Genomic DNA, 10759 nt, shown 5'->3' on the forward strand with positions numbered 1-10759 from the left:
TGAGCTCCACTGCCAAGTCAAAACGGATGACGAAAGAAAAAACAAGACCTCTGCTAAAATAGGATCGCAATGGTCATTCTTGAATTGCGGTGGCATTTGGGCATGGCATTTTGGGGAAAATGAACATCATTTATGTGTGTTTAAATCAGCTAATACGGCAAAATCATTCCGATGGTAACACCAATTCAAATGTTTAGGTTATCAAGGATTTTCTTAAACGGAGGCCACATATTCTCTAATATAAGGTCTTTAAACCCTTTAAAAATAATTTACTGAGGTGATATGATTAATCATTTTTGCTAACAATGTAATTAACGTTAATTAAAATTGACTAAAACCAAGTGACACTTTGATTTAGACACACCAATTATCAATGGAATCCTCAAATTTATGTCGTACTAAAAGGGTGTGATTAGCCAATAACAGTTTGCCACGGGAAGGAATGCTCAAGATCATTGTATGTCTTTGTAATGAGTGATTAACAAGGCTTTAACATTTACCTATGACATAAAACTGAGGGATAAAAATAGTTATTTTAATTAATAGCCTCCTTTGTTTTTATAGATTCTTACAATATATTCAATATTTTTGTTCACTTTACTGCATTCAAAATAATATATCTCTTAATCCCTTGTCACTTGTCACTACAACTCTACACATCACTACTGGGACATGCCAATTTGCTTACCCCCAGTACTTTAATCAAACAATGAATAAACATAACATTTACAGATATGCATCTGTTGGTCACGCAAAAAGGTAGGGACGTGGATCAGAAAACAAGTCAGTATCTGGTGTGACCACCATTTGCCTCATGCAGTGCGACACATCTCCTTCGCATAGAGTTGATCAGGCCGTTGATTGTGGCCTGTTGAATGTTATCCCACTCTTCCTCAATGGCTTTGCGAAGTTGCTGGATATTGGCGGGAACTTGAACACGCTGTCATACACGCCGATCCAGAGCATCCCAAACATGCTCAATGGATGACATGTCTGGTGAGTATGCAAGCCATGGAAGAACTTGGACATTTTCAGCTTCCAGGAAATGTGTACAGATCCTTGCAACATGGGGCTGCGCATTATCATGCTGTAACATGAGGTGATGGCGGAAAATTAATGGCACTACAATGGGCCTCAGGATCTCGTCACGGTATCTTTTTGCATTTATATTGCTATCGATACAATGCAATTGTGTTGTTGTGGATAGCTTATGCCTGTCAATACCATAACCCCACCTCCACCATGGGGCACTCTGCTCACAATGTCAATGTCAACATCAGCAAACTGCTCACCCACACGACGCCATACAGGCTGTCTGCCACTAGTTGTAATCGGCAGATGTAATCGGATTCATCCGTGAGGAGCACACTTTGCCAGCGTGCCAGTAGCCATCGAATGTAAGCATTTGCCCACTGAAGTCGGTTACTACGCCAAACTGCAGTCAGGTCAAGACCCTGGTGAGGACAACAAGCACGCAGATGAGCTTTCCTAAGACGGTTTTCTGACAGTTTCCTCAGCTGTCCACGTGGCTGGTCTCTGCAGGTGAAGAAGCTGGATGTGGAGGTCCGGGGATGGCGTGGTTACACGTGGCCTGCGATTGTGAGGCCGGTTGGACGTACTGCCAAATTCTCTAAAACAACGTTGGAGGTCGGCTTATGATAGAGAAATTAACATTAAATTATCTGGCAACAGATCTGGTGGACATTCCTGCAGTCAGCATGCCAATTGCATGCTCCCTCTGTGTCAATGTGTTGTGTGACAAAACGGCACATTTTAGATTGGCCGTTTATTGTCCCCAGCTGTTTAATCAGCTTCTTGATATGCCACACCTGTCAGGTGGATGGATTATCTTGGAAAGGGAGAAATGGGATGTAAACAAATTTGTGCACAACATTTGAGAGAAATATGTTTTTTTTGTGAGTATGGAACATTTCTGGAATCTTTTATTTCAGCTCATGAAACATGGGATCAACACTTGACATGTTGTGTTTATATTTTTGTTCAGTGTATTTGTCCATTTTAAAGTTTTTCACAGTTGCAAAGGGATACAAATGCCACTGCAATTCAAGAACGTTGTACAATCAGAAGTCACTGTATGTAACAAAAGTACAAGCACCAATCACACAGATAGCATGCCTTTCACATTTGCTCCCCCTTTAAGCTGTATTATACTGACCACACCTCACAGAAGAGAAGAATACATCTATCAACGTTGAAAACGTCCAGATACACAGCTGAAATAGCAGCTCCTGACGCAAACCATGGCCATGTCTCTTTAAGAGGTAAAAAAGATCACATTGTTATTCTGGGTTTGTCCACATGCTGCTTGTGGAGGTGGACGGATAGTGGTGGTGATGGTGGTGTGGAGATGTGTAGGAGTCTCGAAACATGTGTCTCCGGGGGCAATATGGATTAGGGAGGGAGAGGGGGGTCCTTTCAGTGTCCTCTCTGCTTTATAGATCTTCCATGGTGGAAATTGGATAATTTCCCCAAAGATTCTCCCAAGTGGTGCTGTGCCGTGACTAGTCAAAGCTATTAGTAGACCTCTAATTCTGTCATTATGTGGAGACCACAGCTGATGCCTTGGATGCTACACTTCCCCGATTTCAACACTGCACTGGTCATTTTCACTTGTTATTATAAAGCTAACTTGATCCATTGTTTTTGAGATGTAGGCATATCCTGGAAAAGGCTTTGCATTTTTTCCCCACTCACCTTAGAAAGCCCATTCACAGCAGGCTCAATGCAATAAATCAATGTATTAAGTGTGTTGAAGTATGTTCAGGGACATGCTGCGGTCCCTACCCCTAAGTGTAAGACTAGTGATTAAAGCTAATAGTAATTATTGAAATTCTCTACAGTGGAGCTGGAGTGAATTGAAGGGCTCACGCAAATGAAGGGGGTGGAGGCTGGAGAGGGTTGGCAGTACTCCAGGTGAAGAGGAGGTGAGTCATGCTTAACTCAGACAGACTATCCGTGTTTGTGTGTGTGTGTGTGTGTGTGTGCGGTGTGTGAAATCTGTGCATGGCTCTGTGTATGTGTGTGCTTGTGCCCATTTGAGTGAGGATGTGCGTGTGAGCATGTGCAAGAAATAGTCATGGTCCATGTGACCTATATCAAACTGCTAAGGGACGGAAGAACCTGTAAGTACACACACACACACACACACACACAGCTAATAAAAACGTGTACGGTATCTGTCTGAGGGGGACAGAGAGGTGACTTGGAGTTGGGAGGCCAAATCTGTTCCTTGTCACTTATACAGATTTACCACTCACCCCAGGTGCTGTGTAGAGAAGGTCTGTCTGGAACCTGCTACGGGGACCGTGTTTCTCTAGCTGTCTCATAGAAATGGATCTGCAGGAGAGGTTTGGAGGCAGTGATCAGTTCTGGGGTTTGGAGAGTCATTGCAGTGGCTGGGTTTTCTGGCACAATAATATGAAGACTACTGCCATAGGCCCACTTGTTTACCGCCCCTCAATAGTAGTATTGGGAGTGTACCTGGACCGCAGTGCAAGAACTCTGTCCTTCTTCAACATCTGACAGAATGATCTTCCTCCACAGAGTCCAGACCCCGTTCACTGAGCCCCTCTATCCTGTGTACTTTGTCTGGGATGCATCTGTCTGTGAAGATAGTGACACCCGTACATTGAGGAACTTGCATGCAGTATGACATGCTCAAACCCCTAAATCAATTGATTTGAATATTTCACAATGTTGAAATAAATGTTTACATGGATACTCAAGATTGTGTTGTCCTTGTGAATTATTGCAAAAAGGTTTATTTTGAAACTCCTAAGTTCACCAAGTCTTCCATGGTCAGCATCAACCCTCTATCAGAGAGGAACAAAAATGCAGGTTAAAATATTGACCCCATGTCGGCTGCCCACATTGGGGCAATGTGCCCTACTCATCCACTCCACATTAGCGCCAAGGCATTGGCCCAGGGCAGCCCAACTCTATGCCAATTCAGCAGTTTTCTCTATTATTTAATAGGATTTGTATTTATCACAATTTAACTCAGTGCATAAATTGCATCATTTTCATGTCTTGACCTATTTAGGAAATGTGTTACAATGCATCAGAAAGACAACCAAGTTGTTGTTATCACATACTGTTTATGTTTTTTTATAAGATAAACACTTTTTGAGCGTTACACAACAGAACACTTAAAGGGAAATGTCACCTCAATATGATTCTGGGTTTGTTTTGATTGTGTTCGAGGCACTACTAAGTCAGTGAGATGTGTTTCACACATAATTGGCTACCAAGAAGGCGTGTCTGGGTTTGATACACCCACTGACCGCATCCGGTGTATTGACAGGGTGGACGAGATCTGAAAATGAATGTAGTCCTGCTTTGTGGCATTTCGCGAAGCCTCTATGTTATACTGATTGCAGTATATGTTAGTGTGCGTGTAGATATGCTTGTCCTTTTTCGATAGAGCAATTGGACATCTTTCAGCAATGTTAAATGTAAATGCTCCTATTCAGGGTCGCAACTTTGGAAGTGGGAAGGACAACTTTAAAAAAAAAATAATAATAATAGTAATCCAGTCGGATAAGCACTCCAAACAGCCTACCCGGCCACTCCGGTGGCGTCCACATGGTCCTAAAGCACACCGTTGCCTCGTTTTGTACAGCTTGGTGTGGGGCGGTGCTTCCTTCTCTGGCCCCGCCGTGCGTCGTGCATTCACCATGAGTGCGGGAATACACAGGAAGTTGAAACTCTTCTAGTGAAATTTAAATTCACTTCTTCTAGCTTGTGGTGTGGTGATTTTTTATGTTTATGACAAAACATAATGTTGTTAATATAGTAATGACTATATACAGTGCCAGAGCCAAGGTGAAATTTCCCTTTAAACTGGAACAACACTCTCAGTAACGGTTACACAAAAAGAACTGTATGCAAGAACCCACGCACAAATATTTGAATGAGTCCCCGCTTCTAAATTATGAAGTAGTTGACAAGCTGGGCTTGGTGTTAGCTAGCCTGTGCTGGGCTAGCCCATGTTGGTCTGGTCTGGACTATGCTTGGTGTGAACTAGCCAGTGTTGGGGTTCGTGTGAGCTAGCCCATTTTGGGCTTGTGTGGGCTTGGTGTGGGCTAGCCCATGTTGGGCTTGGTGTGGGCTTGCCCTTGCTGGGTTAGCCCATGTTGGGCTGGTGTGGGACAAACAGTCCCAATGTGGTTTGCTGGGGTATTAGTGTTGGAAAACAAGCAGCGAGTCGGTAAGTTGGCTGACAGGGAGGGGTGTGTACAAAGAGGACATTCTGTTCTAGACAAAGCCAGCTTCCAGCGAGCTGGCTTCCACCCCCGCCTGCCCACCCCGGCCCACCAGCCTGTCTCTCTGCCTAATATCTCTGCCAGACCCTTTCCTCTCCACCAACGCCATGGAGGAAGAGCAAATAAAAAGCTGTTGTCATGGAAACCTGCCGTGCCTTCCTCCTCATCCCCTCATCCCTCCTATCTGCACTCAAGAGAATGGAGGACATCGGGAGGAAAAACAGTGGAAGCAAAAAGGTCTGTTTGCAGATATAGGAGAGAGTGCTGCTCATAGGCAGTGAACTCCTCAAGTACAAGCACATGCATTCAGGTGTCCTACTTATGTCTTATCCATTCTAATCTGCTTGGTTTCCACCTGCCTCTATTCATGCCCTTATCAAGGTGTCACAAAAGCCGCATGGATCCGGATAACTGCATTTCAATACCTACTTTTCCAAACAAGGCTTTGCACAGAGACAAACATTCCTTAATAGAGGTTACAGGAAATATAGTCCTCCAGCTCCAGAGGTGTCTCTACACAGAACAGGGAGGAGTTGCTATGTTGTTGTTGTTGTTATGGTGTCCCTCCGGTGAGAACATAAGAGTCTTGTAGGAAGCCAGCCAGCCAGCGTCAACGTCACCATATCCTGGCATGGAGGATACAAACAAACAGCCCTGGTTGCCGTGGGTGTGTCGTGGCTGCCTGGCCGCCTGACGCACTACCACTCCGCCCCATGCTCTTGGGGGAGGGCCCTCACATGTCACTCAGGTTTCCATTCATTCAAGATGAGACACAGCTGACATGACAAGAGGGTTGCCATGGCAACAGTTGTGGGTACAGCAGCACCGCATGCTCTTACATGTCGGATAATGAAGTCACTCAGATCATCCTTCTTAGGTTTTTACCTCTTACCTCTTACCAGCCTTGTCTCTTGAGCTTGTTCCTGTTGTTGTAATTTTCCACATTTTTGTTCTACCAGATTCAACAATTCCATGTTTGTTATTTTGTAGGAGTTGTGTTGTGAGGGAGTTTGAATACATGAGGATGTAGTTCAATGCTGAACAATGTTATATGCAGTTTAATGCTGATCAATGCTATAGGCAGTTCAATGCTGATCAATGCTATAGACAGTTCAATGCTGATCAATGCTATAGGCAGTTCAATGCTGATCAATGCTATAGACAGTTCAATGCTGATCAATGCTATAGGCAGTTCAATGCTGATCAATGCTATAGGCAGTTCAATGCTGATCAATGCTATAGGCAGTTCAATGCTGATCAATGCTATAGACAGTTCAATGCTGATCAATGCTATAGGCAGTTCAATGCTGATCAATGCTATAGGCAGTTCAATGCTGATCAATGCTATATGCAGTTCAATGCTGATCAATGCTATAGGCAGTTCAATGCTGAACAATGCTATATGCAGTTCAATGCTGATCAATGCTATCGGCAGTTTCATGCTGAACAATGCTATATGCAGTTCAATGCTGATCAATGCTATCGGCAGTTTAATGCTGAACAATGCTATATGCAGTTCAATGCTGATCAATGCTATATGCTGGTCAATGCTGATCAAACCTATATGCTGGTCAATGCTGATCAATCCTATATGCTGGTCAATGCTGATCAATCCTATATGCTGGTCAATGCTGATCAATCCTATATGCTGGTCAATGCTGGTCAATCCTATATGCTGGTCAATGCTGGTCAATCCTATATGCTGGTCAGTCCTATATGCTGGTCAATCCTATATGCTGGTCAGTCCTATATGCTGGTCAGTCCTATATGCTGGTCAATGCAAAAAATCAATGTCATTTTTGATGGTTTGAGAATGCTGCTTTATTCAGCACAGTTTATTCAAAATGAGGCAGCTACACTTAAATACAGAATCATTGCCACAAACAACAGATATATTTAAATTCTGAATTTAGCTAGGGTAGATGAGGCAGCAATTCTCCACACTTCCCTCTGATGCATGGAGCAGCATGATTGGCACGTGGGAAAAAAAGCTTTAATGAAAACCAGAAGAACAAAGTGTTTGTCAAATGAGTCTATCATCCCCAACAGCTAATGTATTTGATATGATAATTATGTTTGTGTTTATTTGTTTTCCTGCAACTTGTTAGACTAATTAGAGTTTAACAAGCCAATTAAGCAGAAGTTTGTTAAGGTAAAGAGAATAATCTTTTTTTTCCAGAGTTTGCCTTCCATGGTTGGGAGGTTGGTTAATATATTCATATTTATTTGATGCTACCCACCACAGCTTTATATGATATTAATTGATAGGCTATCCTGAAATTGCCACGGTTGATCTCAGATGTATGACTGTTGGTGATATACGTAATGTAGCATTGACCTCATGTCGGTGACAGTTGCTTTTTCAGTATTTCCATATGACTTTGTTTTGGCCTGTTGAAACAAGATGGAACAGAAACATGTCTCTTCAGTGCAAATTGAGCCTCCATATCAACCACCGTCTCAACCCCCTCTACTACTCTCATGTCCCAGTGTACCAACCAGTACAACACCAATGATTTTCAACACCCCCTTCTATTCCTTCCTTCTAATATATAATAATGATATTAATAACGATACTGTATGTGCCATTTAGCAGAGGCTTTTGTTCAAAGCAACTTACAATCCTGCATGCATACATTTTACGTATAGGGGGTCCAGGGCCTCTCTGTCTCCTTCTAAAATGGTCCTCTAGTGGTGTTTTCAATAGACCCGCCGCAGCCATTTAGATAAGAGGATACCTTCCCTGTGACATTCAAAACCAGTCCCTACCCCTCATCCACCCTTCCATTGTGACCATCTTCTGTGCCCTATAATGAGTGTGTGCACGCCCATGCCATTATAAATAGCCAGTGTCCTGGTTAAAAGCAACACCTCTCTCTGCGTGCCGTATAATTGGCCTGTGTGATTCACCATGATAAATCATGCCAGTACGTGTTCTGTTCTCTGAGCTGGACGGGGGGGAGGTAACTGTACAATGTACTGGAACATCTGTCATGTGTGTGTGTTTTTGGGAGGGGGGGGGGGGCTTGTTTGTGTCTGTGACTGTGACTTCAGAAAGTATTCACACCCCTTTACTTTTTCCACATTTTGTTGTGTTACAGCCTGAATTTAAAATGGATTACATTGAGATTTTGTTTTGTCACTGGCCTACACACAATAACCCATAATGTCCAAGTGGAATTATGTTTTTTTTTAAATGTTTACCCCACACATACAATTATCTGCAAGGTCCCTCAGTCGAGCAGTGAATTTCAAGCACGGATTCAACCACAATGACTAGGGAGGTTTTCCAATGCCTCACAAAGAAGGGCACCTACTGGTAGATGGGTAAAAATTAAAAAGTCAGACATTGAATATCCGTTTGAGCATGGGGATGTAATTAATTACCCTTTGGACGGCATATAAATACACCCAGTCACTACAAAGATACAGGCGTCCTTCCTAACTCTGTTGCCGGAGAGGAAGGAAACTGCTCAGGGATTTCACCATGAGGCCAATGGTGATTTTAAAACTGTCACAGTTTAATGGCTGTGATAGGAGAAAGCTGAGCATAGACCAATAACATTGTAGTTACTCCACAATACTAACCTAAATGACAGAGTGAAAAGAAGAAAGCCTGTAAAAAATAAAAAATATTCCAAAACATGCATCCTGTTGCAACAAGGCACTAAAGTAATACTGCAAAAAATGTGGCAAAGCAACTTATTGTTCTGAATAGAAAGTATTATGTTTGGGGCAAATCCAGCAAAACACATTACTGAGTACCATTCCACATATTTTCAGTGATGACTGCATCATGTTATGGGAATGCTTGTAATCGGCAAGGAGAGGGGAGTTTCAGAACAAAACAGAAACAGAATGGAGGAAAATTCCTAGTGGAAAACCTTGTTCAGTCTACTTGATGGCACAAGGCCAAATCTACACTGAAGTTGCTTACCAAGAAAACACTGAATGTTCCTGAGTGGCCGAGTTACAGTTTTGACTTACATCTAATAGAAAATCTATGCCAAGACCTCAAAATGATTGTCTAGCACTGATCAAGCTCTTAGAAACTTGCCCAGAAAGACTCACAGGTGTATTCGCTTCCAAAGGTGCTTCTACAAAGTATTGACACAGGGGTATGAATACTTATGTAAATTAGATATTTCTGTATTTCATTTTCAACAAATGTGCAAATATTTCTAAAAACATGTTTTCACTTTGTCATTATGGGGTATTGTGTGTGTTTAATCCATTTAGAATGCAGGCTGTAACACAGCAAAGTGTGTATTAAGTAAAGGAGTATGAATATTCTCAAGGCACTGTGTGTGTGTGTGTGTGTGTGTGTGTGTGTGTGTGTGTGTGTGTGTGTGTGTGTGTGTGTGTCCATGCATGTGCGTATATTTGTGGTTCAGGTGCAGGCAGTAGAGGTGTGACAGGCCACATTATCACTGTGTTTGGTATTTTCCTGCCTTGCATTCCCTCCCTTGTTAATGGTGATAGACAGAGTGATTGAGTGATGGACACCCACTTAATTGCCACCTGCTGTCTCTGGCCTATGAGCCAGCTAGGTAGGTGGGGAGGGTAATGGCTGAAGAGGAGGATAAATATGATGCATCTCCTAGAGGACAAAAATACATGCCTCTGAACAGCTAATGTACTGAATGCTTATTAAGCTATAATTATACGTGGACATCATTTGGCATCAGTAAGTGTGTGTGTGTGTGTGTTTATACACCTATGCGTGTGTATGTGTGTTTATGCGTGTGTGCTCCCAAAAGCACATGTGGGTGTATGGTGGGTAGCTGAGATTTGCAGTAATAACCCGGGATAGGGAGTGAGGAGACAGGAAGAGGAAATACAGTTCACTGGCCGCCCACTACTTCCTGTGTCTCTGTCGCCTACTCATTCAGCCCACGGACCAGCACTGCATCTAAAACCAGTTTGTTTGGAGGCACTGAGATAGAGATAAGATAGAAGCTCTAAGACAAACATAGTGAGAGAAGGCTTCGGAATGCTCCTTCTGAGGAAACAATGGCTCTGTCTGTCATGTCACTGCAGCAAGATTATGCAAGAAAAAACAATCCATTCCAGATCAGATGATCTCTGGCTAGATCTGTACGCTGAGTCACTAGGATTCATAAATACTGTTATGAGCAACGTTACAGATAAGTTAGTCATGTAACCTGAATGGTTTTTATCTGTCACTTGTCTCAAGCTTGTCTCAAAGTACATCCCAATAAAACAGTCTGGACTTCCAAGGAAAAAGCTAAGATCTATTTTATAGCAGAGCAGGAGTAGCGCTTAGTGTCCACCAGGGGTCCTCCACTCATTAGCTGATGATTGTGACTGTCCTCTCTATCCCGAGAGAGAGAGAGCAGCTGATCTGTTCACTGTGACTGAACTGCAGCACTTCTCTATCCAGTGACCCCAGTATAGAGCAGCTGTCTGAGGCACATTTCAAACCCTCTGCCCTCTTCAAGGCTCCGGACAAC

The sequence above is a fragment of the Oncorhynchus nerka genome, linkage group LG24 (assembly GCF_034236695.1).
Source record: "Oncorhynchus nerka isolate Pitt River linkage group LG24, Oner_Uvic_2.0, whole genome shotgun sequence".
NCBI lineage: Eukaryota > Metazoa > Chordata > Actinopteri > Salmoniformes > Salmonidae > Oncorhynchus > Oncorhynchus nerka.